General features: G+C 39.7%; 1 long non-coding RNA gene across 1 annotated transcript; it reads right to left on the bottom strand.

The window, feature by feature from the left end:
* Nucleotides 1-6,499: 6,499 nt before the first annotated feature.
* LOC109195474 (uncharacterized) lies at nucleotides 6,500-8,733 on the bottom strand. Its single transcript, XR_002057072.2, has 3 exons — nucleotides 8,552-8,733; nucleotides 7,968-8,341; nucleotides 6,500-7,080 (listed from the first exon to the last, which is right to left on the bottom strand). It is a non-coding gene; the product is annotated as an uncharacterized LOC109195474 (long non-coding RNA).
* Nucleotides 8,734-11,820: the final 3,087 nt, after the last annotated feature.

Here is an 11,820-nt window from a genome sequence, read left to right as displayed (position 1 = left end):
TGTGTCTGTATGTTCTTGGCTGCTTGGTCCCTGATAAAATGGAAACCAGAGAGTAAAATCTTTTGTCACTTGCCACTAGATTCTGTGTGCTCAAATGCAGATCTCTATTCATGGAGATTACCCAGAGAGAAAAAAAACAAATCTGTCTGTTAACAACTTCACCAAAAAGGCATGACGTGACTGATGTGAGTGCCGCTTTCTATAGCCTGACCTCAGTGCTGAGGTCTCCACTGCTTCCAAGCTGCACATAGTCAGATTTCAAATTCAAATTTCACACATGATTAAACCAACTTAACTCTACTCAACCTTAGACCATTAGATCATTTTTATACAAAGGAGTGATAGCAGGTGATGGTGACATAGCTCACTCTCCCTGAGCCTCAGATGTGTGCTGCATGCGGCCGGATTGGTTCGCCATCTGCATCATGATGCAGACTTCCAGGAGTCCGTTCGAGCAGCAGGTGCGCCTTTAAACAGCTGTTTATGTTGCCTAATGGGCCACGCCAGCATCGGTGAAAATCTCCCTCGATAAAAAAAAGGAGCTGCCTGCTTTTTCAAAGTCACACTGCCGTCGAGCTTCAAGACAACCACAGAAAACCCAGCAGGTATCTGCTTCTAATGAGGATGTTCTGCTCTGTTTTGTTTTGCAAAACCCAAGGGGTGTGGATTTTGTTGCACCTCTGCAGAAGTTTCCCAGTCTTCTGTACTTTCTAGAAAGCCATCCCTGCATTTTTTGATCTTGCAGCCATTTTTCTGTTCATATCAAATTGTTTCTTGGAGCTGTGAAAGCCCCGTGGAGCGTTGAGCTGTGCCAATTCTTATCAAAGCCCCCAAGACTGGGTCTGAAAACAACAGTCAAATCACAGCAGGCCTGTTCAATGAGCAGACAAAGTGGTGGAGGTGGCTGTAACAGGCAGGTGTGTATTTAGAAGAACTGTGACTGAACATGAAAAGCCCACAGCAAAGCCAGTTTGTTATTTCCTTACCAGGTGAGTCCCCACAGATCTCCTGCACCTTTCAAACAAAAACAATCCCAAACACATGATTGTGTGGTGCGGAGCAAAGACAGGCATAAACAACAATCAAATGACTTTTGTAGTAAAACCAGCAGGTATTATTAATTATTTAGCAATAAAAAGGAACCAGCACTGAGGAGAATCTCTCAGGATTACTCGCAGGGCTCGTGACACTAAATGTGAATAAAACAGGATCTACTCTTCTTACTGACTGAATGCAGCAGCGAAAGAAGATGCAGGACACCTTCCCTTTAGGTGAATTCACTTTCTGTATTCATGGAAACAGCTGACATTTTCTCGCAAATTCCCTAAGGGGGAATTCCTCTGATTTTACACATGAAGCTCAGGTGAGACGTACAAATCAGTCAGTCAGAACAGGAATTTAATGTCTTCTGTGGAACTTGATACGGCAAGCAAAAACAATTACAAACCTGAGGTGTGCTGTGTTTGCTGCTTTCACACAGAACCACTTCAATTTGAGTGTACATCCCTGGTGCAAACCTTGCTGTCACATCAGATAAATGTCTAAAATGATCTGCTTCTGTTTTGTTAACCAGGTCCTTTGAATAAAATATTGACATAACCACCTGCTGGTTTGTTGAAACCCACAACATAATGGCCATAGTCCTCTGGATTCTTTGGAACCTGAACAAAATATCTGGATGAGAAAGTGAAAGAAAAGAAAGAAGTTAATGCCTGCAAGCTGTGTGAGCAAGGTGCAGCCATACTGTATACTGTGTGTGTATGCAATGCAGATGCTAATTAGTGCTAAATTACCTACAGTTTGGAGCACAGTCAGCCATATTATAATTATAGCAATGACACAAACATATTCAGGAGGGCCAGTTCAGTAAAGTAGTGGCGAAGTCTACCAGATCTAGCTGCTAAAGCTGCCTGTGATCCCCAACAAAGCATATTTATATTAATTCAGAAGTTTACATTTCAATTTCAATAATTAACTTATGATGTTCTCTCAGCAGTTGTGATTAAACAGGCAGTTTATTAATAAAAATTAAAACAGCTTTTTGTATGTGTGTGTGTGTGTGTGTGTGTGTGTGTGTATGTGAGCCTGTAAAAATGTTTATTTCTGTTGTAAAGTTGGGCATTTCAATGTTGAAGGCTATGTTGGAAAAATCTTGTGAATATTGATAGAGTCTGTGTGTGAGGGCAAAGGTTTATGTTGTTTCTTACCAAATAAATCGTGTTAAATTACCTGAGTGAAATTAAAGGCACAGTATTACTGGGCTGCAGTTTTGTGCTGCTGTGAACCAGCTGTGGGGGATTTACAGCTGTTATGATTCAGACCGACAGGAACATTTTTCCCAACTCAGGGATCATAATAAAATATATATATAATGTTAAGACAGTATTAAGAAGGCAGAGTTAGTCAGTCTAAAGCAGGGGTGTCAGACTTAAAGTCTGGGGGCCAGAATTTTTGTAAATTAACAAAACTTTCTGCTTCATAAATACGGGACAGTCTGAGCAACAAGCTACCAGAATTTGTTTCCATAATTTTCAGAATACTTTATTAATCTCTGAGGAAATAACTATTGTTTACAATTTAAGTTGTGCTGATAGATTTCTTTCATTCGCTACAGCAGCATTTCTGTATCATGCAGGAAAACTGAGACGTCTTGTTGAAATTGCACTTCTTCTCATATTAAGACATCTCAGGGATTGAATGTGTTGTTAAACTTCTTTACTCCAACAGAAAGGGGAATTTCACCAATCTGGCCTACTTAAGATCACAGTATCTAGCCCTTGATGCAAAATCAGGTTGACATCCTTGGTTTAAAGCTGTCTTGTTAGTCTAGTTTTGGTAGTCAAACTGGAGTAAAAAGTAAAGATGTTATTGCATCTGTTGTTTTGACTGTTTACTTTAAAGTCTTCCTATTCTGAGTAACTTTATGGAAGTCACTGATGAGACCTGATAAAATTTGTAAACACATTACATATTCAGAAGTTGTTTGTTTATTCTTCAGAGATATGCAAATGAATCAAGATCGCTGTAATTGTAAAATGTAAGCTAAATGGCTAAAGCCATCCCTTTGTTCCTTCCTCATGGGTAAAGTAGCAAGTATCGTTTTAACCACATTTGTGATTACATGTAAGGGATCAGTAAGACTCACTGGTTTGCATATTTAGTGAAAGGATGGTGAACAGGTTTCCCCCTTGGGACAGTAGTTTCCACTCTTTTTTTGCATCTAGAAAAATGTCCCACCATTTTTTAAATAAATTATGGAGGTGGTACAACAAAGAAAGAAAACATACCTATATGACAGCGATTGTCCAGTGCCTTGAGAGCTTATTTATATGCAGACTGCAGAGGCTTTATTACTGCATCAGTGGTGAAATTTAAAAAAAAAAGAGGCTGTTATTTGAAGCAATAATAACATGCAAATAAATCTAAACAGCTTCCGGTGTTGGGTAATCATGAATAAATTTAGTTTAACTAAGATTTTGCTTTTGTAGGAAGGCGCTAACCTTGTTCTTAAAAAAAAAAAAAAAAAATCAAGGCTTTACTTTAAAATGATACCACGATATTTAAAATTGGACCTACATCACTGACTGAATATCGCATTTTTTATAAAAAACACAACTTTTTAAAACAAATTTTAGCATAAATGCAAAAAAAAGCTGCAAGCCACACATACAGTTACTTTAAAAACAAACATACACAACAGCAGAAATATTCTCCTCACAGACTAAAAACAATTAGGCAACCAAATCAAGAGTTCAGGCAGCAGCTTTGGTTCAGTCCACTGATGCTGTCTTCCTTGCAGAGCAGCACGGTACCTTCTAGCAATGTTTGACAGCTTTGACAACAGTTACATCAGAATCTGACATACTCCTATGACTGCTGGTTTCCCACCTGGCACGCTTCTCCCTCACAGAAATCTCAGGAGAGCAACTCCATCCTGTCTCATAAGACAGAGGGGCACAGGAGGAATTCTCCGCTCAGTTGGCGTGCAACCTGCTGCAACTATTTCAAGTTGCTTGACACTAACCTCCTCCTTCAGGCAGAGAAAAAGACGACCTCCATTCCGGTGCAGAACCAAAGCGAAGCACCAACATGCAGAGATCTTCTATGATGGAAGCTCTGTAGCTTTGACATCTCTGCTGGGCAAATGTGTGATGCAAAGGGCTTGTCAGGAAAAAAAAGTGTAAAAACTGACCCCGTTGAGTCTGATTACATAGTGAGGCAGGAAGAAGAGTAAGCTTGGGGCTTTGATGCCCCGTGGTGCCACAAGATGAATTTGAAGAGATGTAGTCTGATATTTTTTTCTTTCCTGCAAATTCTGAACAATTTTAATTCATTATTCAATTTAAAAGAGCAAAATAGGAAGGATTAATCCTGCTGTGGTCTCAGTACTTAATGTCAAACATGAGAAAAACAGAGATCCTGGACACGGTGGCCATAATATCTCTTGAATAGACATAAAGATAGAAAGCCTGCATTAAGGATACAAAAAGACTGGAAGTGCCGCCCTTGCTTGGCGTGCCAAGGCTAACTTTACGTGCTTGCATTGTGGTTAAAGAAAGATTACATTAAGCACACCATAAAAGGACTACTTAAATAGAAGCACTTTAACATCAAGCACATTGCAAAGAACCACATGCACACAACATAAAATACTGTAATCAATAAAGTGCTGGCATCAACTGATTTTGCAAAAGTAAAGGTTTTTGCAACATAAAGCATAATAAATAGGATAAAAACATATTGCGTGTGGACTGTGACTTCTCATCTTGTATGGTGAGAGTGTGAACAGTCTCCGGTAGAAACTGCTTGTGTGTCTGTAAGTCAGTTTTTAGTAACCTGTAGCATCCCCCTCACCGCAGAAGGTCAAACAGATGGTCTCTGAGATGAGAACAGTCTTTTACAACATTTTGGCCTCTGGAAAGGTGACGTATGTTTGCAACGTCTCGAAGGGAGGGACGGGGCAGTCAATTACTTTTTGGGCAGTGATGATGACCCTCCGTGGAGCTTTTCTGTCAGCTACAGAGCAACTGGCATAACACACTGTGAGGCAGTATGTGAACATCCTGTCTACTGTGATATGGCAAAACATCACCACAAACTTTTGTTAAGAGGTTATTTAAACAAAGGTACCGGATGGGCCTAGCTGCAAGGCTGGGTATGACAAGGAATGACATTAAGCTAACTGTCTGATGATAATAATAGAGAACTAGCTTCACCAGGTTACTGTATAACTAGCAAGCTGCACAAGAAGAGGCATCTCTACATACACAATAACCAGCGTTCACACAGCCAGCTCGTAGACATTTTTAAGGCCATGAAAATGCAATACTCAGTGTCAAGAACATACTATGAGATACAGAATCCTAATTTTTCAGCATTTTATTAAAAAATGCTGATGTTATTTATTGAGGTTACCTGTTACACATTTCTTTATTTTTATTATTTCACTCTATAGCAAAGTAACTACGCACAATGCAAGCGCTCAGTCTATCCACAGTCTGAAATAAGCTGCTCATCTCTTTAAGCCAACTTTCTTCTCATTGGGTGCCCCTCGCTAACGAAACATTTTCAGGTGGGTGGGGCTTCCGTACTCTGACCATATTAGGGCTATCTGCTTTTACTGACACCATATTGGTGACATCAGATCAGTCCGAAGCCTGAGTTTTTGGCTCACTCTGATTACTTTAGTCACACCAAAAGACCTTTAAAATTCACCGTATTTTTCAATATGAAAGACTAAACGCATGAAGACATTTAATTCACTGGAGTCTTGTAGTCTGTGAAGGAAATAATGTGAAGCACATAGTGATTAAACAAGAATGTGCCCTTATCTTTGAAAGGAAAGCACTCTTATTACAAAGTAGGGAACTGCTGTTGCTGTAACGTTGACATTTAAAAATGATTTATACTCTTTCAACGCCTCAGCTCTGTCTTTTCAAATTACACATAATCAGGCCAGCGCTCTTAGAAAGTCTAGAGCAGAATTTTCACCTCATCTGTATTCAAGCATGAGGTTATATGGAAAATTTAAAGCAAATTTAAGGCTGTCACCAGCAAAGCTCCCGGAGAAAAGCTGCAAAAGAAGTGAGAAGTTTAAGGTCAACGCAGTCAGCAGATTGGCTAAAGATTTCCTATTCCATGTCTGTCAGTGTGATTTGTTTGACTCCCATACAGTATCTTCTTCTATCAGTATTGTCAACACAAAGATAAAGTCCCATGGGTTTTTTGTACAAGATGATCAAAGTGATTCTGATTGTTGTTCATTGTCCCACTCAGGAGAACTTAGAGGTCATTTTTCATCCAGCCACTCTGATGCTTCAGCCTGAAACGCTCCACAGAAAACTGCTTTTCTCCGATTCACTGAAATCTGTCTCTGTCTCATGCAGTTCAAAGCTGTGCAAAGTAATAATCCATCATTGGGCGCTCTGACCTTGGGACATAAGTGGCATCACAACAACAACACAAACAACTTTTAACACCTGCTCCGACTGGCTCGCTGCCCGTTGCCAATATGGATGAGTAGAAATATGGATCCAGGTGGGATGTGAATATGGATGTGATCACAACTCTGATTATGGTGGAAACACAGTGAGATGGAGCTGGGAATAGATTGATGGATACATGGCGAGATAAAGAGAACGAAGTTATATTCGTGTAAAATATTCTGATGTAGTGAATTTAATCATGATGACAAATCTGGTTATACATGAAAACAGCATGGGTGGCAATATAGATGGTTTCAATAAAGTTGCTTTAATGCTATCCAGATAAATCCCTTCAGATCTGCTGCGTGTGGTAAATTAATGACTCCAAATGTAACTCTATATCACTGCTCAGTGGCGCTCTTGATGAATTTCTGATCTCATATGTAAAAAAAGAAAAAGAAAAACACAGCAGGAGACACGATCATAAGGAAGCAGGCCTAAATACCCCCATTCACAAAAAAAAGATGTGAGGGAAAGATACTACGATTTGTTTATTCGAAGACACTAATGCCATTAAGTCCTCAAGCAACACGATCATCACAGTCAGGCGTTGTTACGACATCTGAGGGGAACCTGCGTACTCGTTCTGGAAACACTTTAAAAGTGGAAACAGGAGAAGGATGGGTGACGCAATGTTCAACCAGGAGTAATAACACAGATTGAGTCTTTCCCACTTACTAGTTGCACTCAAGTAAACACAGAACTCGATATGAACATGGAAGGCTCCCTTTAATTATTATTTTAATTAAATTTCATGCTTTTTTTTGAACAAATCAATGGTGGTTTCATGTAAATGGTCTTTTTTTTGCACCATGCAGATATGTAGTTCAAGCTACAGCGTTCAAGTTGTATGTTAAACCTTTCATAAACTTATTACTGCTGTATATAATCAGGATAAGGAACATTTACCGGTAGATCTTATTTACATAAAGGTTTACACAAACTGGGGAGAAATTTCAAATATTTTACTTTTGCAAACAATGAAATGCTTTCTTAATGCGATTTGTTGCAAAATACATTTGTTGCAGGAGTGGTACTAATTTTTGGTCTGGATCACCATTTTTTGCTAATATCTGCAATATAAAGAAATCAACTCTCTCTCTAAAAAAAATCTAACTTCATGGGAGCCTCTGCTTCGCCTCCAGCCGGGAGCGAGGAAACTGAAATGTTTTCATTTAATTTCTCTGAAAGCACATCAGTGAGTGTACAAATCCAGCTTTTCTGTGAAGCTTTACACTAAATAATACCAAAAGGATGAGAAAGGAAAAAGATTAACACGACTGATCTCAGGCTCCTCTGGACAGAGCGTTCAATCACAGATGTTTTTCTTTTCTCTCTCTTTGACACTTTGTACGTGAAGAGGATTTCTCACCAGTGACCACATGACTTCTGAATTTCAATTAGGGACCTGGAGTATGTGGACAGCTCTCACTTAGCAAAGATAGAGATCTTTTAAATGCCTTAAAATCTACATACACTTACCGGTCACTTTGTCAGATACACCTTGCGAGTATTGATTTGGATCACCTTTTGCCTTCAGAACAGCCTTCATGTTTTCATGCCATAGATTCAGCAAGGTGCTGGAAACATGATAGGATCACACAATTGCTGCAGATTTGTCCGCTGCACGTACATTATGTGAGTCTCCATTTCCATTACATCCCAAATGTCCTCTATTGTAGGACTAAGATCTGGTGACCGTGCAGGTCACTTGAGTACAATGTTCAAGAAACCAGTTTGAGATGATTTGAACTCTTTGACTTGGTGTGTTTTCCGCTTCAAAGCAGCTCGCAAAAGATGGGTACACTGCGGTCATAAAGGGATGGACATGATCAGCAGCAATACTCCAATTGGTGCTAGGGAGCCAAAAAATATACCCCAAAAGATTACATCACCATCAGCCTGAACTGTTGATACAAAGCAGGATGGATCCATGCTTGTTGTTGAGCAAAACAATCATATCAGTCATGCGTTCTTAAGAGATGAACTAGCCCAACTGAAGGTAAGCTGTGTACACATTCTTGAAACATACAAGAGACTAATGTTGTTTATAGTAATCCTATTACCTGGTGCCCTATTTTGATGTGTCCAGGTGAATTTTAGCCTTAGTTTCATGTTATTAGCTGACAGGGGAGTGTGGTCTTCTGCTGCTGTAGGTCATCTGCCTCAAGGTGTGATGTGCTGGTTTTTGAGAGATGCTATTCTGCAGTGGTGTCAAACTCCAGGCCTCGAGGGCCAGTGTACTGCAAGTTTTAGATGTGTCCAACACAGCTGATTTAAATGGCTAAATTACCTCCTCAACATGTCTTGAAGTTCTCCAGAGGCCTGGTAATGAACTAATCATTTGATTCAGGTGTGTTGACCCAGAGTGATATCTAAAAACCTGCAGGACACCGGCCCTTGACGCCTGGAGTTCGACACCCCTGCTCTTCTATATTCATTGGGTGTAATGAGCTCAACAGAGTCAAGTAATTCTGCTACACACTTTGTATTCTCTCTTTTTCTGGACCACTCTGTAAACCTTGATGGTTTGTAAGTCAAACCCTGAAGCGGTTTGTGGGGATAATCTTCATTTACTTATTTTCTGTACTTATTTACTTTTGTCTGTTGTGGCATTTTTCTGATATATACCAAAGCAACATGTATGTCCTATCTAATACGTGGTTCTGATTAGACGTTATTGCCACTGGTCGTGTTCATGGGACTTATCACGGGTGATTTAAAATGGCGTTTCCCTGTGTTTCACTGTCTGTTGAAGAGGAGGTGTCCTCAAACCGTCGCACATTACTAGATGCAGTAAATAAGAAAATTTGAGTTCTGCTGTGTGCAAACTGTCAATTCTTTTCTATGTTCAGTTCTGCACCTGCCCCACGTGGTGGTGAGGATGTACATGGATTTCTTTAAATAACAGTTGAACAGGAGTACTTGGGGAAGTGGATGGCGACTTTTTGATGCAACATTTCACAGCCTTGCCTGGTGCAGCATTAAATGCGTTCTGTGTTTTCCTATAAGTCCAGTCAATTTGATTTGTAATGACTTTAATCAAGGCTGCAGTCTCACAGGGCTTCACGACGCCTACATTTTGAAAGAACAAATGAAAACAAGGGTAGCAATGCTTTCTAAAACTAGAATCTGCCTGGTGGGGAAATTAAACTGCAGCTGCCAGTTCTAACAGCTTTCTCTGAGCAAAATAAAAAAAAAATGCAGAAAACCGATGTGAGGTTAAATAGATCTATTTAGAAATACATTATTCATGTGCCCTTCAGTAGACATTAAACTGACTTTAAATTATAGCCTGAAAACATTTCTCTTGCCTCGTTGTTGGCTGAATATATTGCCCTTTTAAAGCATCTGCAGGGATGGTTTTGCACTAATGATTCCTGCAACGCTTGACCATAATCCAGTTTACTCTGCTGTAGGTTGATAATATAAATCCCACTGTCACAACAGGAAAACATGTTAAGAGATTTGTGGTTATATTTACAGAGTTTATATCCCGTGTACTTTGGCTTAATAAAGCTGTTTTCTGAGCATCTTATCGAGCACCGAAAACACAACCAATGTCAGTGTAATCCTCATGGTGCCAGGCGACTGTCAAAGCATCTTTGTTCCTCTGCCCGTCACCTGGATAAAAAGTAAACTGATCCTAAATTGAACAATATACGCTGCCACTGCTGCTCCTGTGAGAGTCATTTCGCATTGACTCTGGAAAATCTTTTGAAAAAGCCCTAAAATAAGAGAAAAGTTGACCAAGTTGAAGATAGCCTGACAATATCTGGGAAAATATAACAGCAAACTGAAGAAGAAGAAAAAAAGAGACAATAATTTGAGGGAGAATGAGATGGAGGCTCCTGCTGAGCAGAAAATAGCTCACCATCTCGGTTTGTGAGATAACAACAAATAGGAGGCTTCTGTAAATGTCATCCTGTGGGCGTGTGTAATGGGAGGTGTGTCACAGGGTAAATGAGAGACTTTAGCTGGAGAGAACCTCATGATATCGACTGTAATGGGACAGCTTAGGTGATACCTGCAGGAAAATGGAGGCTTCTTACCGAGATAATTATATATGACTGAAAACACGGGTAATTTTCATTACAATGTTAAAGAATTGAAAATGACTTGGGCTTGTTGAATATCACTTTAGAGTCCAAGTCATTTACGTGCAAACATGAGAAAATTGGCATTTGTGCAGGTGGAAGCTGAATTTGTGAATTACATTATGTTTCAATAGAACAGGCAGCTCATGTTCTAAAATGAACCGAGGCTGCTGAGAATAAATCTGAGTTTTTTTGCATAGCAGAATGTTTTTAAAGGTTTAGTTTCATTAAAAAAATCAAAGAAAAGAAAAAGATTTTGCTGTACTAACATGGATTAAAATGTGTCTAAAACTATCAAACAGATTATGACATCTAAATTTTTAAGGTAACTTCTATTACAGGAGTGGGCAATCTCAGTCCACGAGGGCCGGTGTCCCTGTAGGTTTTAGATCTCACCTTGGGTCAACACACCTGAATCACATGATTAGTTCGTTACCAGGCCTCTGGAGAACTTCAGGACATGTTGAGGAGCTAATTTAGCCATTTAAATCAGCTGTGTTGGTTCGAGGACACATCTAAAACCTGCAGGGACACCGGCCCTCATGGACTGAGATTGCCCACCCCTGTTCTATTATCTTAATCTGTTAACGATCCTTAGACTGCATTTAAAAAAAATGGACATCTTCTCATCTGAAAAGTGAGGCTGTGACTCAATAGCATAGCAAAGTGTGTAATGGACACACTGGTCCACCCTGTGAATGTCCAGCTGTCTCTGTCCTAACCGTCAAATAGACATGCATGGTTAATTTGCACTACCAGCATGGGGAGAAAATATTTAAAGCCAACAAGTCGCTACCACCTGAGGAAGATATGAAATGCATTCCAGGCCATTCCAGGAACTATTAAGCTAGGTGGCTGATATGTATTTAGAAGTAAATGTGCTAGCAATGTCTCTTTAAATGTTTTCCATTTATTTTTTCATGTTGGCTTGAAATAAAATATCGCCATCTGCTGGTACTGCAACTTACTGCAACTTACTTCCGACAGGCAAAGCTTGACATCGTTACACACATAGCTGTGACCAGGAGTGCCGCAAATCTGTATTTTTTTGAATGCCCACCAGGGGTCACTCATCTGGCTGCAAAAATAAATATGACTGTGTAAAAGTGTAACAGAAAAAAGCTATTTTCAGTTCAAATCCGATTTTTTTGACCCTATGCGACCCATATCCGATCATGGTATGACAGTGTGAACGGCACAAATCCGATATTTTCAAATCCGATCTGGGTCACTTTCGT

Source organism: Oreochromis niloticus, linkage group LG18 (genome assembly GCF_001858045.2).
Source record: "Oreochromis niloticus isolate F11D_XX linkage group LG18, O_niloticus_UMD_NMBU, whole genome shotgun sequence".
NCBI classification, from domain to species: Eukaryota; Metazoa; Chordata; class Actinopteri; order Cichliformes; family Cichlidae; genus Oreochromis; species Oreochromis niloticus.
Note: the sequence above shows the minus strand (reverse complement) of the source record. Positions and strands in the feature narration are given on the sequence as shown.